The 27088-nt window shown below is 36.0% G+C and overlaps 1 protein-coding gene across 4 annotated transcripts in view; it reads left to right on the forward strand.

The window, feature by feature from the left end:
* Positions 1-27088, forward strand: part of LOC122161907 — a 218954-nt gene that overhangs the window by 111740 nt on the left and 80126 nt on the right. For 2 of the 4 annotated variants that reach the window (XR_006169342.1, XM_042821674.1), the window contains exons 4-5: positions 10343-10428; positions 23227-23321. The gene's annotated coding sequence lies outside the window, so the exon portion shown is untranslated. Of the gene's footprint in view, positions 1-8241; positions 8321-10102; positions 10182-10342; positions 10429-23226; positions 23322-27088 lie in introns of those variants that run through there. The other 2 variants (XM_042821673.1, XM_042821672.1) reach the window with 2 other exon arrangements.

Here is a 27088-nt window from a genome sequence, read left to right on the forward strand (position 1 = left end):
ATTTCTCAAAATAAGAAACTCTGGCCTGATTAGAGCCCTAGGTTCAGTGAATTGGACAAGACAGCTCAGCTGCCAGGTTATTAACTCCCTCAGAAAATACTCTGCCTTTTCCCCGGGGCCAGCCTGAATATTCTGATCTGGATCGATAAGCAATCTCCGGTGTGTACAAAATGCCAGCTAGAATCATTTGTCTCAGTGCAGTCTCCTTACAAAGGATAAAACACCTGCAGTATATGGGCTTCTCTCCCTCCTCCCCCGCCTTCCCCTTTTTAACTAATGACCCACAGAGAAGGAAGAAGTAACTGAATCTATTCCATCATCAGGAAGGCTCTCTCAGGTTTGTTTTAATGATCACAATGGCTACCTTTCAATCTTATAAAAATTATAACAGTCACGCTTTCCCTGTGGCATGTTTATGTAAGTAATGTGAACTGCAATGTAATGACAAGTGTACAGATGTCATTGTAAGAGGGCCCTTGGCAAGAAGATATCTCAGAACGTCAGAATTTTAATAAACAGCACACTGCTGGTAGGGCTCTCCTTGGTGGTTGTCTTTTATATTCGTAATGTGTGCTGCGATCTGCATCTTGGACCAGAGATTTTTTGCAAGGGTGTTTAGCAGCAAAGCATACTTTGAAACTGATTGGAGTAGAAAAATTATTTTCCAGAGCAGAGGTGTTTGCCCGATCTCTTACATATCTTCGGATTTGTTTGTACTAATAGCAGACCGTAGGCATGTAAATTGTACTTTCTTCAGATAAGTACCACAATGTGGATTTTTGTCTGAGTGATTTCAGAACTATCCAAACCCTGGGAGAAAAGTACTTCATAAGATGCCTTACACTTCCCTCTTTTGGTTAGAAAGTGTAGCAGAGAGGAAAGTGCAGTGAGAGGAAAGTCCCTGCGTTAGTACCTCAGACTGCCACATTCAGTCTTGTTTTAACACTTGAAAGAAAAAATGGCTTTGAGAGAATGACAAGAAATGTCTGGGTTTTCATCTGAATTATGCAGAAATTCAGAATTATGAGTGTTGAAACCTGTCTCAGAGAGTGGACACCTGCAAAGTTAACACAGAGTTTGCTTTCTTGATCTGTATGTTTGTAACTTGAGAGTTTGAGTTCTGATTAACCCCGAACTTTTGTCCATTTTTTTTAATAATTAGGCAACGATATGTACTTTCTCTTGCAAAGTTCTGCTTAATGGACATTTTTGCTGAAATTAAGTGCTGAATACTTACATTATGCTCCAGTATGTTCTGAGGCTGTACTCAATATGTGCTCTGCTTAAATTGAAATACAAGTTAAATACAGTGAAGGAGAGTGCCCCTCTTTAATGTATACCCTTAAATCTAAAATCAAGTAACTGCAAACCTCCAAATTCTTCTCCCTCTGTGGAAGCACAAGACACAACTTCCTGAAAAGTGTATAGCATCGTATGCCCTACATTATCCAGTAATACAAGCTGTATCTGTTTAGCAGTATTCAATATTTACTCAGTGAAGTCTTACACTAAATATCTGACTGACTATGGATTAAAAGACCAATTTTAACTTGTTTTTCTAGGCTGTTTCACTATCTCCTCAGCCTGGTAGAAATGAAGGCAGAATTCTGAGTTCCATTTATTTAACTATTTACCTCCATGCTCCTGTAGAGAACTTACTTTCAGTAAATATAAATTGGAGATCCATGTTTAGTTCAGAATAAAGTGGTATTTCGTGTTGTGATATCTCTTGAGAGATTAAAAAAAAAAAAAATTTGTAAAAAAAAAAATAAAAGAAATGGTACTACCGACACTTGAAAAAGAAAAGAAGTTCTGTATTTGCTCTCTGCCCTTTTCTGCATGATGTGGCTTTGTCAAGAAATCAGAATACTGCATTCCAGGCGGTTCAGATTTGCTACCCAAAACTTCAGGAAATAAATGTTGCTTTGAAAAAAAAAAAAAAAAAAAAAAATTAAAAAAAACAAGCAAACCAATATAAGAAGCAACTTTAATGAATTGATTTCTCAATGTAGAAAACACATTTCCCATCAAGACACTTATTAGAATGTTTATCTCAGGGAAAATGCGTACAGTTTATAAGAAAAGCCAATGTTATGTTAATTCCCATTATTATACACAGATAATATTGAGGAAGATGGAACAAAGTGCCTTTAAACCAAAGCTGATGACATTTTTTTTCTTGTTTGCTACAGCTTTATTGTAGTGAAATATGTTCATTTTAGCAATGGAAAAACGCCCTAAATAGACAGCATAAGAGCAATAAGATGTAACACTGCAGAGCACAATTTTAAAATGATGTGCTGTAGAAGTAAGGCTTTTAGACATTTTGGTTTATGTATTAAAACTTACCACAAATTTGATTGAGAATGAGCCTTTGATGGATATTTGCTGCAGTTATGCTGCATTAGACTCGATTTATCCACCACCTCTCATTGTTGCTATTGATTGATTTTTAAATTAGATGAAGGCAATCAGTAAATACCACCCAATCAAGTCCTAAAAACATACAGGAGATTAGACAATTTAGGGTAATCAATGAAAATATTCTGTGATTTGCTACCACTCAATTTTGACCATAAATTACAACCATAACTTGCAAGTTAGTAAGCCATAAAACAAGTGGATCTGACAAGAAAAACTATAAGAAATGAATTAAGGAGATGAAGAGGAACCACTAGTGTTGTCGTTTAATGAGACAAAATTGCTCTTTATACATATCTTGCATTTCTAGTTGGGTCTTGCCAACCATAATGGAGTACAAGAGAATCATCCCTGCTCTTCTCTCAGATTTGTTTCTTTTTTAAAAAAAATATAAAAGCTGTTCTATTGTTTAACAAATCAGTTTGAACAATAACTAATCAATCTAATTTTGTTACAGCAAATTAATGTAATTTTATGTTTAAAACCTTCTGTTTGCTAAAGACTCTCACCCACATCATAGGCACTTGCAAATGCTGAAGTCACACTTCTACATTGTGTTATATCCTACTAAGTTTAAAGTGTAGCTATAATTGAACACTGTTTTAGACCAACACTTCGAAGAAGCTGTGCTTGTATGCTTTTTTTTTCCATGATACATTTCACCCATTTTCTATATTCTGACAACATTTTCACCAGCATCTAATAATTCACAATCCTTAAAAAAGCTATTCTACAGTTTATTTTACTAATTGAAAATGAACAACAGTATTTATTTGGTACTTTTAGGCAGAATCCATCCAATGTGTCTTTTAAAAGCACCTTAGAAATATTTAAACATTGATACCGATAGGTTTCATTGGAAGAAACTGGTAAAGTAAAGCAAATATTTATCAAAAATCATTTCCCTTCAGAAAGTTGTACAGAGGTAATGCTGGTGAATGGCATGCCAAAGGCCACTTGGTTAATGCCTATTTCTTCTTTAGAATAAGGAGGAACATTTACAAAAGGTATACAGAATATTTTGGGGAAGCTCTGATCGTACAAAAGAGTTAACGAAGATGCCTCTGGTGAGGAAAATTTGCAGGCCTTCTCTCATACAAACTAGAAGTTTGACCAGTCTGCAAGCTGCACAGTGAGCTCCCTGGAAAGATGATGGGAATTAAAAATAAGACAGCACTATAGGAACAATGAACCTCCCGCATACACTCACATTAAAATGAAATTACACAGAAAACGTATTTGTAGAGCTTGATGACAGAGCATTTCCTTTGCCAGAGAATAAATTCAAAGTGCACAGATGGAAAAAAATACTGAAAATATATAAGTTTATATTGACCATGATTTAATAAATGTCCAACAAAAACAGATTTCACATTAGAATGAAGAAGGCAAAAACCCCACAGTAGGAAGAAAGCTTTAGTGATGTTGCAAACAAAAGATTAATCAGCAAGTACTGACTCTGTATCAGTGGGTGGACTCTAGTGAGAGGATCCAGGATTAGAACATTAGGATGATTTTATGTGGAAATGCAAAGCACTTGCTGAAGTAGACAGATGTCTGGCACTAGCTTTAAAAAGAAAAGAGGGGGAGAGAGAGAGAGTTAGTTGTTGTTAGCTGTTTTTTTTAAAAGTCATTTTCTTCAGCCTAGTGTTTTGAAGTCAGGACTCACTTTTTCATTCATGCCTTTGGAACAGGGTAAGTCCATACAAGCGCAGGGACCCTCGAGGAAACAAATTTGTCCTTGTCAAAGACATTTCCATCTGAATTCTGAAGTTGATGCTACAAAATTGTCCAGATCTATGGTCTTCCAGACTTTCTGTGTTGTCCTGCAAATCTTAAAGACAATCCAGCCTGAAAAGGGACTATGCTAGTCCCTTATAGAATGGAGAAACACCCCCAGCTTGCTAAATCTTATTGAAAAAAATAATAATAATAAAAAAAAAAAATTGAAAAGGATTTATAAGCTTATAAGATGCTAAGAAATAAGTAAATTCTTTGCTAATTATAGCTTTTGTTCCCTTCAGATAATATTGGAGAAAACTTCTATGCCTTACATCATTAGCATAATTTCTGTAAATGACATAAAATAGGACTGGAAGAGATGCAGTTCTCAAACATGGTGTTTTTCCTTTGTAGGCACCATTATTTCTGAAATTTGAGATTTTCCTTTGTTTTGAAGTCTCTTTTTAATATCCATCTGAAGCTTCTTTCTAAGAGATTCTGGATGTGATCAAACCTTCGGAAATCTGGTATAAACTTTCAGGACAACCAGCTAAGTCATGCAGGCAGGAAGTGAAAAAGCTGTGAATTTGGATGGAATCTGGCACATTTGCATTCCCATATTTAAATATTTGCCTGAATTATATTTGAGTTATAAATGTTCACTCATTTTATTTCTTTGCATCCCCTGGTGTTCTAGACAAAATGCTAACATTTTTTCACGTATCAGAATACTGTTTTCAAATTCATGTTTCAGTGAGTTGAAGAATGTGCATAGCAAAATAGCAAATAACTTCTAGTAGTGAGGATAGGAAAGGGAAAGAAAAAAATAAATCTGCTATTAAACAAAGACAGAGACCTTCTTTGCAGTTCCTGATTGACTGGAACAATATGATGAAGCTCGTGTATTCAATATAACTTTGAGAATAATTGCCTGGGAGGTAACTAGAAGAAGTACATTTTACTCTATCATGGCACATAAATAAAAGGGCACCCTAATTAATCATATAACTTACCAAAAGTGCTTTTTATTTTGCCATTTAGTATGCCAGAAAGATCATTTTCTTTAATGTATATACCCAGTATTAACATGATTTAATCCATCATGTTCTGTATTATGAAATTACTTTGTTTTACTCCCTGATCCAGCTGAAGATCATTAACCCACACTATTATCTAAGTCATACATCATTGGAGGGTATTACCTCATATAGCAAAAATGCTACTTCCCTTGGTTACACACTCCAACTAAGAAATCATTTTTTCTAGATGGTGCTGACAAGTAGAGCTGCTTTCATTAGAAAGCAGATGGTTCGCTATTTCAATTCTACTTTACCTCCACATTTGCTCCAGCTCTGAGTTCTTTGCTGTCAGTCACCTCATTGTTCCATTTCATAACATCTACATCGTATATTCCAGACCTATTCATAAAATGTGCTAACCATCATGTTGCCTTCCCCCATGACCTCCTCTTTGAAAGCACAGTGTACTCTGCATCCTCGCTTGTTGTAACTCAGTCTTCAAAAAGCAATGAGAGTGAATCTCATCATCTGTACAGTAGCGTATCTCCCACCGTGCTCCAGGTGTCTGTTAGCCAAGAGTGCCAAAGATGTAATTTACACATTCAGATTTGAGGTTGGGGCTGAAGTCACAACACTGAAGAATTTGTCTCAGTAGAGCTTTAGGGCAGACTCTGGCCCTCTATCATTTCTTTCATTTGGCAGTTATAGTGTTTATGATTGCTTAGTATTTTCACCCTCTGGATCTACATAACACATGTCCTACATGGGTGCTTGGTAGGGGACAGTAAGTAGTCGCTGGCAATAAAACCATGTGGAATAGAGTAGGCAGCAAGGGTTAGTGTCTCCCAAATACAGGTATTATTTTGGTTAAATTCACTTAGCAATGTGTGAATATAATCTTACTGAGCTGAGAGAAATACAGGCCTGATCAACCAAACAACATAATTCAAACAGAAGTAAATGCTTTTTTGACATTTCTGAATATTGTACTGCTAAATATGGCTCTCCATTATTCCAGGTACTCAGATATTTCTTGTGTAACTTGCAGTGTCAGCTACCTGAGTATAAAAGCACCATGGAGGAAGCCATGGGAGCTAATCTATTCAGGAGCTATAAAAAAATATGGGAATGAGGGGATTTCGCATATCATTTCAGAGGTATGTTTAAAAAGGGTTGATGTGCATGTTCTGAGAACTCCGTAGCCTTCATGGTGTGGTAGTGAGACTCTTAAGAAACAGTGCATGTTGAGAGTGAAAGAAGAAAAGGCAAGGTGGAAGTTAAGATTTAATTTGCTTTTGCATTTCATGTTTCCAGATGATAAGTGGATTATATTTTTTAAAGGCTTCTTTCTTTAGACTGTCTCTTTTGTGAGACAATAATAAGCACATAAATGTTTTGGAAGAAATATCCCAGTAATCCAGTGTCATCTTATTGCTCCTGTATGATTTTATCACTTGGGAAAAAAAAAAAAAAAAAAAAAAGTAATCCCTTATCACTAGCTTTACACCTATTTTTTTTTTTTTTTTTCTACAGAGGAGATATAAGATGGAAAGGGGTTTTTTGAGTGCTTTGGGAAAACTGTATTTGTTATGTTAACAGCAAAGCAGAAACATGTAGTGCTTTTGATAGTCTGTGACTTGTTTTCATTCTCTTGGGATTTGCAAACAGCAGAAAATTACCTGCTTCTATTTGTTCAGTCTTTCTACGAATGTAGTAGAATGGCCTTCTCAAAACACCGTGCAGATATTCTAGGCCAATTCTAGTGAGTTACCAGAGGTTCTGGTTTAAAAATGTAATTCTTGTATAAACATCCAATTAAGTCAGGTTGTTTTGAGCCAAAATAAAGACTGGATAGTTCCTGAAAAACTTTCTTGGTATTATTACAACATATATTATAAATAAATGATATTTTGAAATAGTTGCAGTTCTTCAAATAGCCAAAGTAATTCCTGTTAGGTTTCAGAATGCCTGTATTTGTCTCTAAGGATTAACTTTGAGAAACAGATTCTCTTTGAAGTGAGAATTTCACTCTTTGTTGCTTATATAGTAAGCCACTTGCCTAATACGATGAAATCTGTAGAGATAAATGATCATTTGATAACATTCTGTTCTCCATAATATCCTATTCTGCCATATATGGTTTGATTTTGATCATTCTGCATTGGAGATGATACTCAAACATCAGAGTAACCAATTCAGACCTGCTTTACATAGATTTTTGTGATTTCTGTCATGTTCACCACAAATTCAGTTTGTATGTCACTTCTGGAAATGGGTTTTTTTCACCTTTTGTTTTCCAAATGCTTCCTAAATCACGTCAAATTTACCATTTATTATTACCTCCTTATATTTTCTTCGTATCATCTGCTGTAGTATCTCTTTTATTCATGCTGAAAATTATTATAGTGGTTGTCAGAAATTAGCATATATTGTTGGGATTGGTATTCAATTTCGTTAACTTAAAAGACAGCCTGTCCACAGATCTTAAAATGCATCTTATGTGGGATGTGATTTAAAGCAGTGATCTCAAGTAAACAGTTACATTTTTTCTTGTACAGTTTGCACTGAAATTGTTGGAAGAGCCTGGAACAGACATGCTTACAAAATTCAAAGAAAAGATAATAGATTAGTTTTGGTTCCAAATATCGTCATCTAGATGAAGACCAAGGACAATGTTTAGTTATAGTTTAATAATCTGTGGTACAAAGAGTTCTGAACAAATTGGGGGAAAACATAAAGCAACCATATTAAGCAAATCCAAGGCTGAAGGTCAGACTGCAGTTAAAAACCATGCTCAGTTATATTATTTTAAGTGATGACACAATATTTAAGCTATTGAATTTGGCACCACAAACAGCCATGCATATTGTACAGGATGAGTAAGTATGCAGTTAGTTGGGGTTGACTTTTCATTTCTGTTTATAAAGTGCACGGACTCTGGTTTACTCTCAGTGAGATATAGCCTCAGCATCCAACCTGAATAAACCTCACCTGAATAAACTTCACAGCCGTAATCCAGCTGTAAATATGACAGGGCAAAAATAGTAGGTGCAGATGCTGCTTACACATTATGAGCCAGCCTCCTAAAAGGGCATGGCATGAAGATAGATAATCTTCTCCAGAAGGAGCTGGGTGCAGTTGTCATTGGAGCATTAGAGGTAATGTCTTCTTACAGTGAAGCTGCTGTTGCAGAGCTTTGAACATCAAGAAACTTTGAACTGCCAGAAATTACCAAGCTGTCCAGTTTAAAGTTAGCCTGGCCATGTCTATGCAGCCTGGAGTGTAGCCCAATTCATAAACAGTCTCACAGTCCATTGCTCCATTGGCAGCACAGACCCCATTTTTGCATAGTCCAAGAGACTCTGTGGAGAGCATTAATTGCTCACTGACCAAACAGAAATTTCTGGGCCACCACAAAGTTCCTTTAGAGCAGGCTGATAGCTATAGTAGTGGCTCTGTTAAGTGGAAGAACTATCAGCTTCTGCAGATAAAATCTAGATGGAATCTAGACCTCAAGATATCAGCTTATCGTAGGTGTTTTCTTGTGATTTGTAACTCCTGTCTTCTGATGGAGATGCCTAAGAGATTTAAGAATTTCTCTCTTGTAAATTGCCTCTGGAGAGCAAAGTTAGACTTTGGCTTATGCCTTTGAATGTCCTGCAGAATGTGATTTAGTATGGATGTGACCCAAGACATTTCTGCTCAGAAAAACATTTTGCAGCTACCAAGTACTGTAGTTGAAACTAATTATCAAGACCGAAAGGATATACCCCCAAAAAAGAAAAGTACTGTGAACTGTTGGTATGAAACTTTGGTTCAAATACCAAAACCAAAATTAGTGGTTTTGCTTCAACAACTGAATTATACGAAACTTCCATGAACCTTTTGAGTCTAGGTTTAATCCCTACCTGAATGCTGACACAAAATCATAAAGCATCAGACTTTTATATACATTACACTGCAAAATAATTCCAAACAAAACAAATGAGAAGATACAGGAAGCCGTAGTGTAAGATCTTAACAATTTCCAATAGGTGCTGTTCTACGATTTGTGTGTAATAGTGATTGAGTGCACAGGCACTCCTGCTGCTTATATAAGATGAGCAGAAGTTTCACCTGCTACGATACAGGGATAAACTCTGTACAGTCTTTGAAATTTTATCTACTGCAGTTAGAAGATACAAAGCATTATAAAGAGAGAAAAGACCGGCAATAGTAAATTATTTATAAATACGCCATTTACATTTATGAAAAGGGTTCAACTTCCACACGTTTTTCTATTTTCAAATAACAAATAACCTTTAAAGATTCATAATGAGGTATGAAATAAATGAAAGAGTGCTGAAGGTGAGTCATTCATTAATCATAAGCAAAACAGGGTCGAAATGAAGGACACAGGAGCACAAACTGTAAAAGTAATGGGTTGCATAATCATTGTACTTAATATTAACTACATTATGTTTTTTGTGTGAGTTCTGAGAAGTTGATTTTTTTAATGTTTACATGAAACTAATCCAAAGTAAATTTTATTTCTCAATATTATTTTATCCTAATGGTTGCCCTTTTTTCATAAAGTAGAAGACATGAATTCTGGCTTATCACATAGAAGATTTAATAGAGGGGCTTAGCAGGAACTGTTGAGTCTACTGTAATTTTTAAGATATTTTACTTTTGACTAGAATGCACTGTTTCTTATAGTTACATCCCCTTCTTGTTTGTCATGGCTGATCTCCCATTAAAGACATAAATTCTCTTAGAATGAGTCTTTTTGGCCAAAATAAATTGTTATTCATATTTGGCTGTCAGAAAAACACCAAGAAGTATTTGCACCATTCTGGACCTTTATCCTACACGAGTTCAATCTGCAATGACAAGACAATGTGCAACGAAGTTGCACAATTTACAGGTGACTTTTACTATGTAAGTAGTTGGAATAATTCAAATGGATATTGTAATGATAACAATACCTCCTCCCTCCCACTCTCTCCATATTGTATTTCAACTGGAACCATAAACAAGGTAAGCTGGAGGAAGATATGCTGAACTGGTAACCAAATGAGCAGTCAACTTATTTTAAAATCACTAAATAGATGTTTTTCTCTGTTCCATACACATTTGTTCTCTCATCTGTGTGGAGCAAGTAATTCAAGTAATTATGCTATTTTTTTTTTTTTTTTCAGAATTTAATGGGGGAATTAACAGACAGAGAAGGAGAAAAAGAGGAAAAAAGTGCATAATGAGAACTGTGCTCATAACATATAGAAAGGTAATATTCTGTTTTTACCCACAGTATGATATTCATTCACCCCCTTGTCAGTTCTGTGTGTCTGTAGCTCTCTCTGTGCAAACCAGCAGTGCTTGGGGGAGCAGCCTACTGAAATCCTGGCATGGCTGCCAGCTCCCCGAGGAGCAGGGAGAGGCGCTGGGCAGCTCTTGGTGTAGGCTGTTCTGCTCTTGGGCATCTATGCAGTCACACTGGGGTCTGGGAAAACTAGCTACACTGGCCTTGGCAGTGCAAAGTAGTTTTCGTCCACACACAGCATTAATGTTGCCCAGTGTTGACCCCCTCCTCTTAACTGTCGCAGAGGCTGTGTCCATGCAGTGGACAGATGTTCCCTCTCCAGGCACAGGGACACAGGATGCACTGAAACTAGGCTGCAGGTGGGCTGATGTGCTCTGGATTCTTGTCTTTCTGTGAACTCTGGGAGCTGCCCATTTTTGCTCCAGGTTCTGGAGTCCTCCAGCTAAATGGACTCATGTTGTAGGACTCATGCTCTGATGTAGGCATGAGGTGGGCTTGAACTGCTTATTCCCATGTAGCTGTAATACACAGTCTCTGTGACTTTCACCCTTTAGTATGATAAAGACCTCTCCACAAAATATTGTAGCCCATACTAGAGAGGCTGGACTGCATGCCTTGTGACTCGAGGTCTATCTCAGAGCTGTCTTTGCTCACGCTTTCCTAGCTGTAATTAATGCATGTCATTTTGGTGCCCCAGTAAAATTTGCCTACACATAGAATATAACAAGCATTGTTAAGCCAGTGTTTAATGCTTAGATGGAAATAATGAGTTTTCAACATTTCTGTTAACAATCTATACAATTTTAAACTTTGCTCTGCAATTCTGTTTTCAAAGAAAAAAAGTAACACTTGATTAACACTCTTTCATATGCTTTCTATATGCCTTGATAAAGAAAGTGTCTTATTTTTTAAATCTTCCATTTAACTGCTTTCCTGCCTTCACCAACCTTTCTCACTTTTATAAATTATATTGGTGCTATAATCATATGATACCTTATACATACAAGAAACTATATGTAAACTGCAAGATGTTGAAAAGCAGTCATTGTTGGTGATTATTTTCTTTCTGCAGAAATATAAAGTGCATGTTCATTAACAAGAAGTTCTGGATGAAATATTTGAATGGAATGGCTTTAGGAAGGATACAAATAATCACCAAACTTGTTTAAATATTTTTATGATTTGCACGGTATGCTATTAAGTATAAGAAATGTGCCCAGATCCATTGAAAATGATCTGTATATTACAGGCCTGTAACAAAGAAGGCAGATCCGCATATCATGTTTACATGCATTTTAGATGCAGGTGGTTTAGATTCCAGAGCAAATAGGTTACTGATGATATTATGATTCCCAGAAACAGATTGCCCAGCACTGCCCTTCTCAGGCAATATAGTTAAAAGTTTCATCCTGTCCCCACTGTTCTTCTGCTTGACTGCTTTTTCCCAGACCCTGGGAAACTTTTCAGTTAGGATGAAATACCATAGAGAAGAAAGAGAATGTGAATACTTCCAAAATCCAAATGAGGAAGTAGGATTTCTCCTTCTTCCTTCTCCTAAAAAAGACAGGAACAACTATGAAGACCTTGAAGTCTTCTCTTTGCTGGACCAATTATTTCTAATTTTTTTCAACCAGAATATATGTTTTAGGTAATCTTTAAATGCTTTTACAATATCTTCAGCTCAGTACCAGGAATGCTTTCCCATGGGTCTGAGCAGTCTGTCACAATAGAAAATCTGGGAAAAAAATAGGTACCGGATCAGATTCTTTTGCCTTGCTTGGGTACTGCTGCCCTGCTCTTTGCACACTGTCTTACACAAATGAACTCTCCAAAAACTGAGCTGTGCCTCCACTGTACCTCCCACAATCCATATTGCAGAGCTTCTGTTCTGCTTTCAGAGACTGTTCTGGCAGCCAGGCTGAGTGGCTATATTATGTCCGAAAGTTAAAAGGTGACAAGACAAAAAGCTTGGCTCTTGAGGGGCCCTGGACTTGTTTATCTCTTCAGCATCTTTGAAACTGTAGTTAAAATATCTACAAATGTATCCATGAAACATCAGAAATGAAGGAATGCACTTTAAGCTAAAGTCCTGTCCTAGGTTAATGATTAATACACTGTGAGAACTCAGTTTGGTATTTATTGTATCATGACACAAGTAAATTAAACTACAAGCAAGTCATTATCTACTTTTTTTTTTTTTTTTTTTTTTAAAAAAGTATGCAGTGCCAAATTATTAACCTCCTTGGTAGAAGGACAGTAAAAACATTGGGGATTTGTTGTTCTGATCCTTTGTCCACACTCTGTGTATAAAGGCTGTGGTTCTTAGAGAAGTAGGCTTGCTATTTCCGATACAAAATGTTAATTGCTAGATATGTTTTACAATAAATATTTCTGCTTTCATCACAGTATTAAGAAAAATACACATGCATTTTACATCTATTCCTCACTTGCTGTCACAGTAAATTGTACCTTCTGTCATCTACATGTATACAATGCTGTTTATTTACTACAGGAATTACCTTTTAAATTACTGGAAACAAAGACCTGGAAAAAATCCATATCTTAAGTTTTCAGGATCAGTTTTGAGTCACACTGAGACTTATCAGATAGTTTTGTGCTAATTTGAGTTTTATGCATGTTCAGTTTTTAATTTCGTTTTGTTCCTTCTCTTTGTGACTTACAGAGCCAAGAGTTTAGAAACTGAAAGGGAATATTTTTGTATGATAATTTCTGTAAGTCCATCACAAGAATTACCTCTTGCATGCTTCTGCCTTTGAAAACAGAAAGAGTTGTAAAATTGGAAGTTTGAACAGTGTTGAATGTCTTTGAAATTCTACTTTATATTTACAAACATGCCTGCTTCAAAATTAGTTTTCAGTGAACAAAGAATGTCACTTAACTCATTTATTTTTCAGCAGTTTGATCACAAATACTTCAGCATATGGCTATCCTGAAATCAAAATTTCAGCCTTCTTAATTATTTGGGAAAGGTGTTTTCTTGAAATGAAAAGAATGCCTCAGATAGTTACAATCAACTGAAATTATTAGAATTTTAGAGTTATTAGAATAAACATACTTAACTATTCTGTTGTTAAACCTGCAATTAGACTGCCTTGTCTGAAAAGATTTTATGATTCCGAATCTATGTTTCACTTCCCGCTTTTGTTTTCATGGCAATCTAGCCACCATTCAGAGGCTTAAAGTTCTTTCATCTAACTTTTCCTATATGACCAGAGAGTAATGGCCAAATTATTTAGGTACAAATATGTCTTGAGAATATCATCAAATCCATTCTAATTTCATTCATGCCTTGGAGATAATAATTTGAAGAGCTAGTCGCAGCGTGCAATTAAGCATGGAGGAAGAAAATAGATCTGTCCCATAATTTATGTCTGCAAAGGTTGGGCTGGATTTGTAATTAATGTTTGCTTCTTTTAATGAAATACTCTAAAGGTCTGCACTTCTGTCATTCATGGAGGTAATTTTTCAATTGATTAGTAAAATAATACTTGAAAAGTAAATGCACCTGCTTTGGCACGGAAATGTCTTAGTCAAGTAGAGACAATGATTGAAGTGCTAAAAAAATATCATTTCAATACAGTAGAGACTAGAGTTTTACTCTTCCAGAATTCAGAACTCCCACTAAAGAGAAAAAAGGAAAAGGTAATTAAACTTCCAACAACTTATTCAGCATGCTTTCATCCAGTTTAATTCCTCAGTGGTTTTCAGCATAGCTAAATACCATTAGGAATACATGCCTGAACTATGCATTAATATAAGTGAAATATCTCTGGAAAGCATGCATTACAGAAAGACATCGTTTCTGTATTTATGTACCTTAGTATTTTTGGAGAGCATGAACAAATTATTTAACAGTGTGAATTTGTTTCATTTTGTAAAAACACTCAAAATTATTATTGTTCGTTTTGCTCCTATTCTGATGTTTTTTCAGGCTCAAAGGTTTTCAAGGTGGTAAAAATTCAACATTTGAGAGTTGAGGTCCTGAAACTGGTGTTTAAAAATGACTTGCAGTCTTGTTTCTCCACAACAACTGCTACAAAATAGAATGAAATAAAATAAGCTATATCCACATGCTTTCAGGGAGTAGGTAAGGATTTTGTTTTAATTAATCACTCAAGGAAGGATGTTTGATGACTTTTTCTGTTTTGTTAGTTTGGCACAAAGGAAGAGTTACTGTCCCTGTGCTTTTGAGAACTCACAATATGTAGTGACGAATGTTCTAGGGATGATGATGAGACAGACTAGGCAAAAGGCAGAGTGCAATCAGAATCTGTGCTAATTTTCTCGAGGGCAGACACAGTAATCTAAGACGTTTTGAACCTCCTGTCATTTGGGAACAAGGATTTTGCTTTTGTAGAAAGAACCAAGATAAGTGAATAAATGTGGTAGAAACAGCCCTTATCCAGAGCTCAGTCTAGTGGAGTGGAGTAATCCAGACAGTGGAACAAGGGGATGTATGTTTATCTTGTAAACAAGAGCAACAAAATCAATGTCTTATAATTCCTCTGGCCAATATCATTGCTAGATGAAAAGATAGGAGAGTACTTGCCAACAGTTTCTCCAGCCTAACTTTTAAAAACTGAGGTCTGCTTGGTTATGGTAAAGTCATAGGCATATGATCATTAAAGTATCTCAAACTGTGGTTTCCAAATGGTTGAGCCTTACTACTGAAATGAATTGGATTTAAAGGCACGTTTCTTCCCTCGGTGTTCCCTTATTGATGTGCTTTAGGCAGTGATGTTTGGACCATGCTGACACTGGATGGCTCAGCAGGCAGCTGCTGTGAGTCATCTCTGAGGTGCAGAGCTCTCTCCATCCAGTGAGAGGAAGTCCATATTGGACCTGATACAACTTATGCTTATGGTGGCAACACCATTTAATACTTTGCTTTAGGACTCCTTCCCAATCACATCCATCTTCAAGAATCTACTAGTAGAAAGAACGCTTGTTTAGCATTTTCCTGTCCTCTTAGGCTCAAAGCATGAGTGATACAGCACCTAAAGGCTTTTAAAAATTCAGACCTTGAACTTAGTATAACTGCTATTAAAGTCAATGGATGCTGAGTCAGATTTATTCTTTTTGCACACTAGAGAATCAAAAGGTGAAAATCCTGGCACCAGTGATGTTTTGCCATTGACCTAACAGGGTCAGGATTTCATGCAGAGACACAAAATGACATGACATTTCATCACTGATTTCTTGGATCAGATTGATAACAGTGACCCAGGATAGAAAAATCTGCATAATCCATTACTGCTGTACCACTACCCGGCACTGTCTCACCATCTTGTGCCTTGTTTAAAGAGAGGGAATAATCTATAATTTTGAGCAGCCTTTATTTTAGTCAGGGCATAGATGAATGGAAAAGTCAAGGGATTCATTTTTCAATCACCTTATTTAAAACCTCTAAGTAAATGTTTGATTATTATAAGTGAATCAAAATTTAAAATATCATTTGTGGAAATTAAATTATTTGTTTTCTTTCAGTAGCTGTTCTAAAATGCCTTTGTAGTAAAACTAGAAGGTAAAATTCATATTAATCACTGTCTATGAGTAAAGACATTATAATTAACAATGTGAACATTAAAAAGCACATATATAATTCCCTAATGATACTTAATGAAATACTTAATTAAAGGCCGGCTGGAAAGATAATCTTGGATAATCAAGAAATTGGAGGATTAACTGATTTCTGCAATGTACAAGTGCACCACTATGCAGTAAATGCTCTGGTGAATGGCTAGTTTTATTAGTCTCTGTTTCAGTTGAGGAGATGTTTCACAGGGAGCTTGCATGAAGGTCAGACTGGCTCATGCATTTAGGCCCCAGGTTGGAAGCTGTTTTCAGGACTGGGAATGTAATTCAGTACAAAATACATTTTGATGCATTTCCGCATATTCCTAACGTTCAGGGGAAGTTTGATTATTGCTATTCTTAACTTGTCCTACTTTTGGCATAACAAAACTATGATAAGAACAAATACTGAGACTGAAATAGCAGGATGAAAATGTACAGGTCCATGCATGAGATACCATGGGACCTGTGGCCACACCAAAGTTCTCAGTGGAGAGCAAAATAGCATCAATATTTAGGTACAGTAAACTGATAAAATAAAACTGCATTCTGCTGCCTACTATTAATTTGTTTACAAGATTTCAAATATAAAATACTAGGCATGCATTCTTGATGCTAAAAAATAATAGATTACCAATACATGGACGTAAGTGTACAAAAAACGCAATTTAAAACTTTTGAAGGAAATACTATTATATATAACATAACAGCTGCTTAGAAGATTTTTAACGCTGTAAAAGAATTTGAAACAATTTTTTTTTTTTCAGTTAGAAAAAAAAAATTGGATAACCTTACTGAGTTCATTGAGTTTTCTGAAATAGGCAAGCTTTTTCAATTGCCATTTCTGTAAATACATGGAGATGAACCAAAACAAAATCATATTCACAGAAACGCTGGGACTCATCGAAGCGAAAGAACATTCTCATCTTATTAAAGAAGAAATTAGGCTTAGCAGAAATTAAATAAAACTCTAATTGCATGAAGCTTTCCTCAGATGATTGGATTACAGGTGTGGCAATCTGTCTGCACTTTCTAGGCTAGTAAATACATAGAAAATTACTCACCTCTGTCTTTTCTGCTATAGACTTTGCCCTATGTTACAACTTCTGCCTCTTTCCAAAGTTTTCCAAGTTGCCAAAACAGAATTGTTTTTCCCATAACACGATTCAGTAATTTCTTGGAATCTTAGACCTTTTTTGTTATAAGCTGCATGTTTTCCTTTTGCACTGCATGACACTGACAATGAGTAATATTGTAAACATGTAAACAGTTATTTAGCTGAAATCTCATGGTAACTCATTAATAAGGAAAGGAATTCATGCTTGCAGTATAAGCCCATGTAGGAGAAATTGCACATATACATATATATATTACATATATAATACATATATATATTACATATATAGCTGCTGTTTGTTATACACTGTCTAAATAGAGTCAGTGTAATACTCTGGAAGCAGATGTGAAGCCTTGGAAAAGAACATTGAAAACATGAACCTATAAGAGAAACTGTCCATCAGTGAAGGCAATCACAGTGGAGTTAAAGTAATGCTATTAAATAATGAGCAGTAATAGGTGACTGTCTGCAGTAAGTTGCCATATAAGCATCTGCTACCTGCTGCAGGCTACAGGATTAATTCTGAAACATGTAATTTAGCAAAGTAGTGAGACTTCAGTCTGTTCAGCAATTGGTGGCAAACACTTTGGTGTAGGTAACTACATTACTTTGTGCCCAGTCATTCTGTTGAATGCTTTGGATTGTAATTCTGCTTTTTAATTTCAGTAAAGCTTGGCACTCTGTATTCTTCAGAATGCTTTATCAGTCAAAAAAATCAAAAGTTTCCACTAGTTCTGTTATGCCTATTTCTTGTTTCTTATCTCACTTTGCACTATGCATATTTTTGAACCCTGTACATTTTGTAAGTCCACGAACTGTTATTCTGTCTGTGAACTGTCTGGTCAGATGAAAATCATGTTGTCCACGTGATTCAAAATCTTCATCCATTTAATTTGTCAATTTTGGTCACTAATTTTGTAGTAGAGTCAGATTTTCCAAAATATATTATATGTAGAAGGGGAAGTGAATGCAGAGCCACAATACCCTGCTTGTTTTATATTAGGCAACTGTGTGCCCCCATTTAATTTTTGCAAGCGCTAATTGTATTTACCCTTGCATGCAGTTACTCAATTTACAGTTACCCAATTTACATTGCAGTTATGTTAGCTAAAAGTGCTTGGATGATAGGAACAAATATATGCAAACCTCCAAAGTTTTGAAGAACAGCTTGACGCTGCATCTTTTCAGGGGTAGAATTGGGAAGTAAATCATTTGCTACCATTATTAGTATTGCCAACATTAAACACAGAACAAGTTAGGCATAGAGACTTCAGAAATGTAGGCAGATGGTATCACCTTGAGACAGAATTGTAATGGAAAATTACAATTTAAAATTGAAATGTGTTTCAAACAGAATGAACAAAATATATTGCAGAATTATAGTAGTATCACCATGAAGCCAAACAAGATACATGGGATGAACTTTATCAGTTTCTCAGATGTGATCACAGGCATTTATTTACTAATGTCCAATGATTACAATCTCCATTAACTTCCTTTTGTAACTTTCATCCTAGTGATAGACTTGCTACCCTACTGGAACCAAAGTTTTATAGCTTGCACTGTACTTGGTGTGTTTATTGATCTAGTACTTACATTTGAAATGATAAAACCCATGTGTGAGTTCTGTGCAAGCTTCATTTGTCCTTCATTAAGATTTCTGGTTGTTGAATAAATGCAGAACTTGAGACATTCAGGCTACTCATCTTGCTCAACTTTGTTTCTCTGAACTCCTTCTGAAGGAGTCCAGGCAAACTAATCTAGAAACCTCCATTGTGTTCCCACAGCAAAGTAGTGTGAACCTTCCTGTTTGTGTCAAACTGTACTGTCAGTGCATATATTGAAGCTACTTCACTGAAGCAGCTTGGACTTTTCACCACTGTTGAGACCTTGGTGTCCTATGAGTTTTTTGCAATTGAACTTCCAGGTGTATTTCAACTCTGGTATTAGTAAGATTTTAACCATTTCCCTGTTCATATTAATGAAAATCTATAGGTCTAAAATAACGGTATACATAATAAACTCTAGAATCTATTTATATATATATATATTTACCACATAAATGGGAGCCCTTTCAAATCACTGTGGAGATGGAAGGATAGTATACAATACATAATTTTTCCTTGAATATATTAACACCCTGGTGTAACAACTCTCTTCTTGCACAATTTTTTAAGCTCTTCAGGTTAGTTTCATTGCACTAAACTTTTGGGTACGAATCAAATCCCCTTTCTCTTTATGAAGAATCTTTCTTAGTATATATAACACGTTTTCTTTCTGAACGCGGTGTAAATTTTTCTAAAAGAGGTGCTTTGCAAACAAGCTATTATGGCACTAAAGAAAACATTGATTAGTTTTAAATGGCAGTAACAATTCAAGTGCATGTAAAGACAAGTACATTTGCTTTTGAGGTTGAGCCCCTATATTTAATAATTGAAGGAAAAAATACAATAAAGTTCAATAGAGGAAGCTTCTGTAAAATGCATTATACAATAAGGTATAACAACTGCTTTAAGTACAATTGCCTTACCAGATCGTATTATGGTTTTCATTTAGACTGTTTTTTAAAACAAAGTATTATTTTATTATTTTGTTGTTTGGAAATATTTATTATTTGAAAAGGTACATGCCCTGTTTGTTGATTCAGGAAATCTAAAAACTTCAGACGTCATCAGAAAGAATTCAAGTAAATATCGTATCCAGATGAATTAATCTATTTATCCTTTGTCTTGTCAACATTGGTTTCACACATGAAAACTCTGTGGATTTATTTCTCAGTTCCTCCAATTTAGTTGTGTTCACTTAATATACACAAAACTAGAATTATAGAGATAGATTTTTCCTATATACCATGCAGCTAAGTTCACAAATGTTCTTGACTCCTTTTGAAGCAAGTGTAGAGTCTTGCATCTGGGGAGGAATAATTGCATGCACCTGTACAGGTTGGGGGATGAGCTGCTGGAGAGGAGCTCTGCGGAGAGGGACCTGGGTGTCCTGGTGGACGACAGGTTGGCCATGAGCCAGCAGTGTGCCCTTGTGGCCAAGAGGGCCAATGGCATCCTGGGGTGCATTAAGAAGAGCGTGGCCAGCAGGTCGAGGGAGGTGATCCTCCCCCTCTACTCTGCCCTGGTGAGGCCTCATCTGGAGCACTGCGTCCAGTTCTGGGCTCCCCAGTACAAAAAAGACAGGGATCTCTTGGAAAGAGTCCAGCGGAGGGCCACGAAGATGGTGAGAGGCCTGGAGCATCTCTCCTATGAAGAAAGGCTGAGTGAACTGGGTCTGTTCAGCCTTGAGAGAAGAAGACTGAGAGGGGACCTGATCCAGGTCTATAAATATCTAAGGTGTGGGGGGCAGAATGGCGAGGCCGAACTCTCTTCAGTGGTGAATGGAGACAGGACAAGGGGAAACTGCAGCATAGGAAGTTCTGCACAAATGTGCGCAAGAACTTCTTTACAGTGAGGTGACGGAGCACTGGAACAGGCTGCCCAGGGAAGTGGTGGAGTCTCCTTCTCTGGAGATGTTCAAGACCTGCCTGGATGCCTACCTGTGCGACCTGGTGTAGGGAAGCTGCTTTGGCAGGGGGTTAGACTCGATGATCTCTGGAGGTCCCTTCCAACCCCTACCATTCTGTGATTCTGTGATTCAATTCTGTATCTGCAAATTGTACAAGTCGATCAGTGTCTACATCACTGCATTAAATTCTAACACCCTGTATGATCAAAAAAATGCTAAGTAGCCTAAACAGACCTGAAACTGCACAATCAGAGAGAACATTATAACTGTTTCACAGAATGAGGGTCTGATTTATCTGAAGTTGCAAAAGACTTCTTGGACAGAGACAGGAATCACTCACTATGATAATCCTTATCCATTCTTCTTCCTGCCTGTAATGCCATTACAGACCTGGGAGTCCTTTTTCTGGAAAACATCATATTCACTTTTCTTTTTTGTGTATGCAAATGTATTATTTTTTCATGGCTGTTCATACTTTGTTCTTTGGTTACATATTTAAAATGTCGTTCAAAGAATGATAGAAATAATGCGTTATGTGAAATATTAATACCTTTTAAAAAAATTATTTAATTAGCATCACCACTTAATCCTTTTAGCTCATGGAAGTAAAGTAAAAGCAAGTATTTAGGAAAGCTGTGAAATCTGAAGATGTGACAATCATCAAAACTGACATAGGGAGGTCAACTCATATCAAATAAACATGAGAAAAACAGAAATAACATATAGATATAGATATACATGATAGATGTAGAAATAGATATGGTACAGATAATTAAGAGAATGATATGACATGCTAAATTGGCAGTTTGTTGTATCGAGATATCAGGTTGGGAGCTGGGGAAAGAATAATGAGCATACAAGCGGGAAAGGGGAAGATATATGAAAAACCATGAAGGATGGGGAGAATGAATTTAAGACAGTAGATTATGACCCAAATTGAGGTTCTAGGGACTGAAATGAAATTTTGCATCTAAAAAATGGAAGACGCAAAGGAATTTGGACTTAGCCTGGATGAAAGAAGCATAAAAAAGAGTAGGAATGTTAAGCAATAAGTTGCACTGGATTAGGCCCAACACTTGAGTGAGGAGGATATGAGAATATATTGGTCTAGTGAAACATTTTGTCTGTTAATGGAAACCATAGTCTGATTCAAAGCTCAGGGAGAATGCTGTCATTCCAATGAGATGCACCTTTTAATTGTGATTGTGCTAAGTTTTGCTTTTATGAAAAATGTGTAATGGCTAACATATGAAAGTGAAATGCGAGTGTTAAGAAAATTTTTCCCTAATGTTTTTTTCTTAAAAGCTTTCCAATAAGCTCTTGTTGTTCCTTGCTAAAAGTAAAGAAAATACAGTTTGATACAATTATTTAGTTATTATGGGCCTTGCTTGCTCAAATCATAGCTATAATTCCGTTGTGTGTTGCAGCTCTTATTTCATATCAAATTACATAAGGCCACACAATGTATTTTCTGTAGACTCTCATAAGTGCATTCAGACACGTACACACTGCAGATCGGGAATGGAGAGTTTTGTAAGGACCTCCAGCTCAATAGCATTAAAGATGATAAATGAATATATAAACCTAAGGGGAAAGTGGCAAAGTTAATAGCAAACTTTTTTGCATAAAATAACAACTGCTTCCAACATTTTACAAAGTCTTTTCTCAGCTTAATGCATGTTGATAAAGATTGGTTGTAATACCACTTCCCTCTCATCTCACACTGCATATTTGCGGTTTTTCCTTATGATGTCTATTCCCTTTAAAATCCAATTTTCTAGTTATACCAGTATTTATTAAAAGCTTGACTGTAAAGTCGCTGTTTACCCAAAGATCTATTTTTATCATAACTGTTTATAATGGTTAAACCTCAACAACTTAAACACTTTACACAAAATAATGTATTTTCAATAAATTGAAATATTAACCAATCATATGTAATGGCTCAGTTCTAGCAAATGGATTGCTAGAAATCCTTAGGGTTTCATATAAATTGAAAACTGTATTGACTGACCAAGCAGCACTCGAATTACATTGCATTTGGATCAAAAAGCATAGGAAAAGTTCTCATTATAGTTCCCTGACATTAATTTGAGCATTTTTATATGTGTGTCCTATTAAGTACTTTAAGTGCTTTTTGATAATTGTGCTTTGTAGTTTTTACAGCACTTCAGCCTATTCCCAGTTCAATTTCCTCTTTTATCCGATGTTTGAAATATTGATTTCTGACAGATAAAAGCAAACCTTATAATCTCAGCAGCATGCAATAAGTGAGTAGGACGGGGTTACAGAATACATCAGGGAATGGTCATATTTGAAACCGTCTTTGTTTTATTACATTTCGTCAACAGAATTTACTTACTGCTTGCTGATATTTATGTAAAACCAGGACTCCTGATAGTACAGTGATATTACCAGTTCCTGGTATACTTTTGCATTTAGTAAGATAAAAGAAGAAACTCCCTTGGTGGTTGATGATTGCAGCTGCTTAAACTGCTGTCAGCTGGCTTGAAGTAAATGTGATTTATCTTCTTCAGACTGTACAGCATCGTGTCCATGAACTTCCAGGGTTCGCATTAAAATCTGACAGAACATCAGAGTGCCAGAAGCTTCTCATATTGTGGCTCTGGAGGTAAGAGCAAAAGACACTATGCTTTATTCCGTGTTTGGCAACGATATCCAAGCCCTTTGCAAAGTTCTTGTGACATAAAAGAGAGCTTAAGGAAATGGGTGGGAATTTTGAAGGTGAACAACTACAATGGCAAGATGTTAAGGAATACAGATTGGATGCTGTGTCTTACGTATTTTTGTGATGTCTTGTCCACAGATTCTAGAAGTTAGAAAGCAGACTGAAGAATTCAGTCCAATTCAGTACGTAGTCAAACAGCTTATACTGTACTAGGAATTCAGTTCTTCTTCAGTATATCTTATGAATTTGTGAAAATCAAGTCCTGAGTGCTGTTTGAGAGGTTTAGAAAGGTTCATTGGGTTACATAGCAGTTCTGGTAATCAAGAGTAAATGTGTCAATGTGAGAACACAACAGAGTCTCCCTCCATAGGAGCAGGTCAGGCTGAATCTGAATATCTTTCTCAAAGTATACATTTTCAGAAGAATTCATGAGGACATATGCAGGTGAAATAAAGGTAGGGGAGGAATCCTCTTTTGACATTCCCAAAATGAACAATGAGATTTTCTTTAATCCCAAATTAGCCATTACTTGTTCAATGCATTCTGATAATTCAGTCATGTTTTTTTTTTTTGTCAATCTTGGAAATACTTAGCCATGTTTGGGGTCCCTTTCAACCCAAGCCATTCTATGATTCTGTGATTCTATGAGCTTGCATCTGGGCTTTCACACACTTGGATGTAGGGTTTGTTCCATAGAAGGGGCATTTTAAAATGTTCTACAGGTGAGTGTTAGTTGTTGTGAGCTGGAACTCTTCTAGACACCTAGCAGTTAAAAGTTTAATCTCCCAGAAATTAAAGTTTTCATTAATAGGCAATTAACACTTAAAATTTTAAGTGATAAGCCCTTCACTGCATTCTAGAAATGTTGAATTTCTAGAAGTGATAGAAAAGCTAGGCATAGTTCTAAGGAGTGGCAAGCCTGGAAAAGTGATGGAGTGATGTCAAAGAGAAAAGAACTTTTGAGCCCTACAAACCTTGATCATAGCCCATACAATAAAGTCTGGTGGAACAAAGTTTGCTAAATAGCAGAATACACCAGAGATGGAGTCTCTAGGAAACTGGAGAATACAGTGGATTAATTAGGAAGGATTAGTGGCTTAGGAGATGACTTTATGTTAGAGCTGGGGGTCTAAATTCAAGAATCAAGATGCATGGCCCAGTTGGTCCTAGCTCCATCTGGACTAGGTTGCTGACATCAAGGCATGCCATGATATTTACCTGCCATATAGCAAACATAGGCAGAAAATGGTGTGGAGGCAGGAAATGAGGACTAGCTGAAGTTAAGCTTTGCAGCAAGGTTTCTTGTGATGATTTGAGAGTTGGGAAGCAAGATAACAGATCTGAAATAATTAAACAATTTTTTTAACAATAGGAAAAAAGACAAGAAAGCATTTAACAGCAAATGTTTCTGAATATTAAACTAAAATTTATAAGCTCCAGATATTGTAAAATAATCTTTTTTTATGTTTCTAAATCCAACTTTAACATGCTATCTGCACCCAACTGAAATTTTTATGTCCCAGCAGACCAACATAGAAATACATACACATTTTCAGGCTACATTCCTATACATTCCGGATAAAGTATCATCACAAAGATTCTGCAGTGAATGATAACATAACCAAAGCCAATCTCCATTAGAATTTCAAAGGAGCTGTTTAGCATTTTTCATATTGGATTGGTTATTTACAGATCTCTTTTTAAACAGAAAAAGCATTGGAAAAGGTTTATCATCTAATAAATCAAAACAATTGTGAATTGAAATCCCAAAGCATAACAGAAGCTGTCTCTTATAAAATATTATGTATGTGACACTATATTGCATAGCTGAATGGAAAATGCTACTATGAAGAATTGGAAATGATTAAAAATGCAAAAGTGCATTGTGAAAAAAAAAGGGACTTAAGATTTTTAGTTAATGTTCTTGTGGGAATCCAGTTGGGAAGCAAGTCATTATATATACCTTCTGACATTTTCTGATGGACTGTTTCAATCTGACAGGACATAATTCTGTATGTATACACATTTCAGTATGACAGCTGATAGAATTATCCTAATATTTTCATCTGTGAAATTTCATCTTCTAATTTAAATCTTGATGCTTGAACTGATAGCTTTGGAGATACCAAAACTGATGCTGTTAAAACTGTAAGCTGTTGAACACCTTCAAAAGACTGAAATGTAATATCCCTAACTAGTAATGAGGATAACTACTTGAATTAAAATATCTTAAAGGAAAGCTGTCTCCATGTTCCATGATTTTTCAGAAATAAAATTGATGATGGTAAAATGTTGCACTACAATCAGTTTTAGTGTTCAGTAAATGAAACAAAAACTAAAAAAAGTTTGGTTACAGAGATCTGGGAGCAAGGTTGAAATGCAGTTAGTTCTTTGGTTCCCACCTTTATTTTCTGTACTGAAATTTTTGAAGAATTGCAGAGAGTTTTGAAATGATGCTTTAGAAAGTTTTGATAAAACCATTGGGATTTCTCTGCATAGTCTGTAGAGTTCCGAAGATCTGCTTTGGGTCTTTTGTGCATATGTTGTAAAGTTTGGCAATGTGTACTGCTCCTTTATTGCTTACTCATTTGTTGTCCACTTAAAAATGTACTTCAGCACTAATCTGATATCCTACAGCTACTACTACTTCCAATATATCAGCTGATGAAAGTGCTTGCCACAAGTTACTACAGTGTATATGCTGAGGGTGCAAACTAGTATATTTTATTAGAACGTTTTTCTATTTTGCCTCACCTCTGCAAAGGCTAAGAGAAGAAACTGGCACCTCAGATAACTTATTTCATCTTGGGTAATCTGAGCAGGTGCAATTTCTATTTCTGTGTAAACACTAAGAAATTTAGAACATTATAATGGCAGTAAATATTGCTCATAGAGTCGTATCTTTGCTTGCTGTGGTGATTTCTGCCTGCCTAAGCAAAATCAGTTTCTAATTTTACCTGAGATTTTTGGAGTACTTTTCAATAGAGCCTCTTATTTTTAAGAGCCTCGCTGTCTGGCACTCCAGCAGAATGCTTGAGGAATTCGTGCTCCAGGAGTAGGTTTGCAAGCATTTTTAATATTTCTGTTTTAAAGTTAGGCAAACTGTTAATATTGGAATATGATTATGTTACTAAAAAAGTAACTACTTCATTAAAACAATGCAGCTTTAATTCCCATTTACTTCAGTCTTTCTACCTTTTGCTTTCTCGTCAGTGTTTGCAGCTGTTGTCCTGTCAAATAAGGACAACAGCCACCTTCAGGGCTGCTCTTTTACTAGCTGTTAAAGTCCTACCATTCCCCACTGCCATAGTGAGTGCATGTTTATCAGCTTGGTGGCACACACAGAGCCTCTGACGTGACAATCCTGTCTTGTAACAAACTCTGAACCTGGAAGTACTCAGCAGCTAGTCTGTTTGTGATGATTTCCATATTAAATAAAGTGTCCAAAGTGCCAGAAGAGTGATATCAAGCACATTACATTGCTGTAGCCAACTGACAATATTTCTCCTTACTTTAGCTCCTTAATATCGTCTTTAGCTGAGTAGGGAAGAACACAAATTGCCTAACCCTAGGGAACCTTGTTTCAACATCTATTATTGGGAAAAAATATGGCTTTCAAAAGATAAAATGTATTTCAAATACCACCTCTCTTCTTATGCTGAGCCAATGCAGCAGTTTTGTAGGCTTCTTACACTCTCTGTCAACAGATG

The sequence above is a fragment of the Centrocercus urophasianus genome, unplaced genomic scaffold, assembly GCF_019232065.1.
Source record: "Centrocercus urophasianus isolate 14NV4802_14NV808 unplaced genomic scaffold, USGS_Curo_1.0 seq_2, whole genome shotgun sequence".
Taxonomy (NCBI): domain Eukaryota; kingdom Metazoa; phylum Chordata; class Aves; order Galliformes; family Phasianidae; genus Centrocercus; species Centrocercus urophasianus.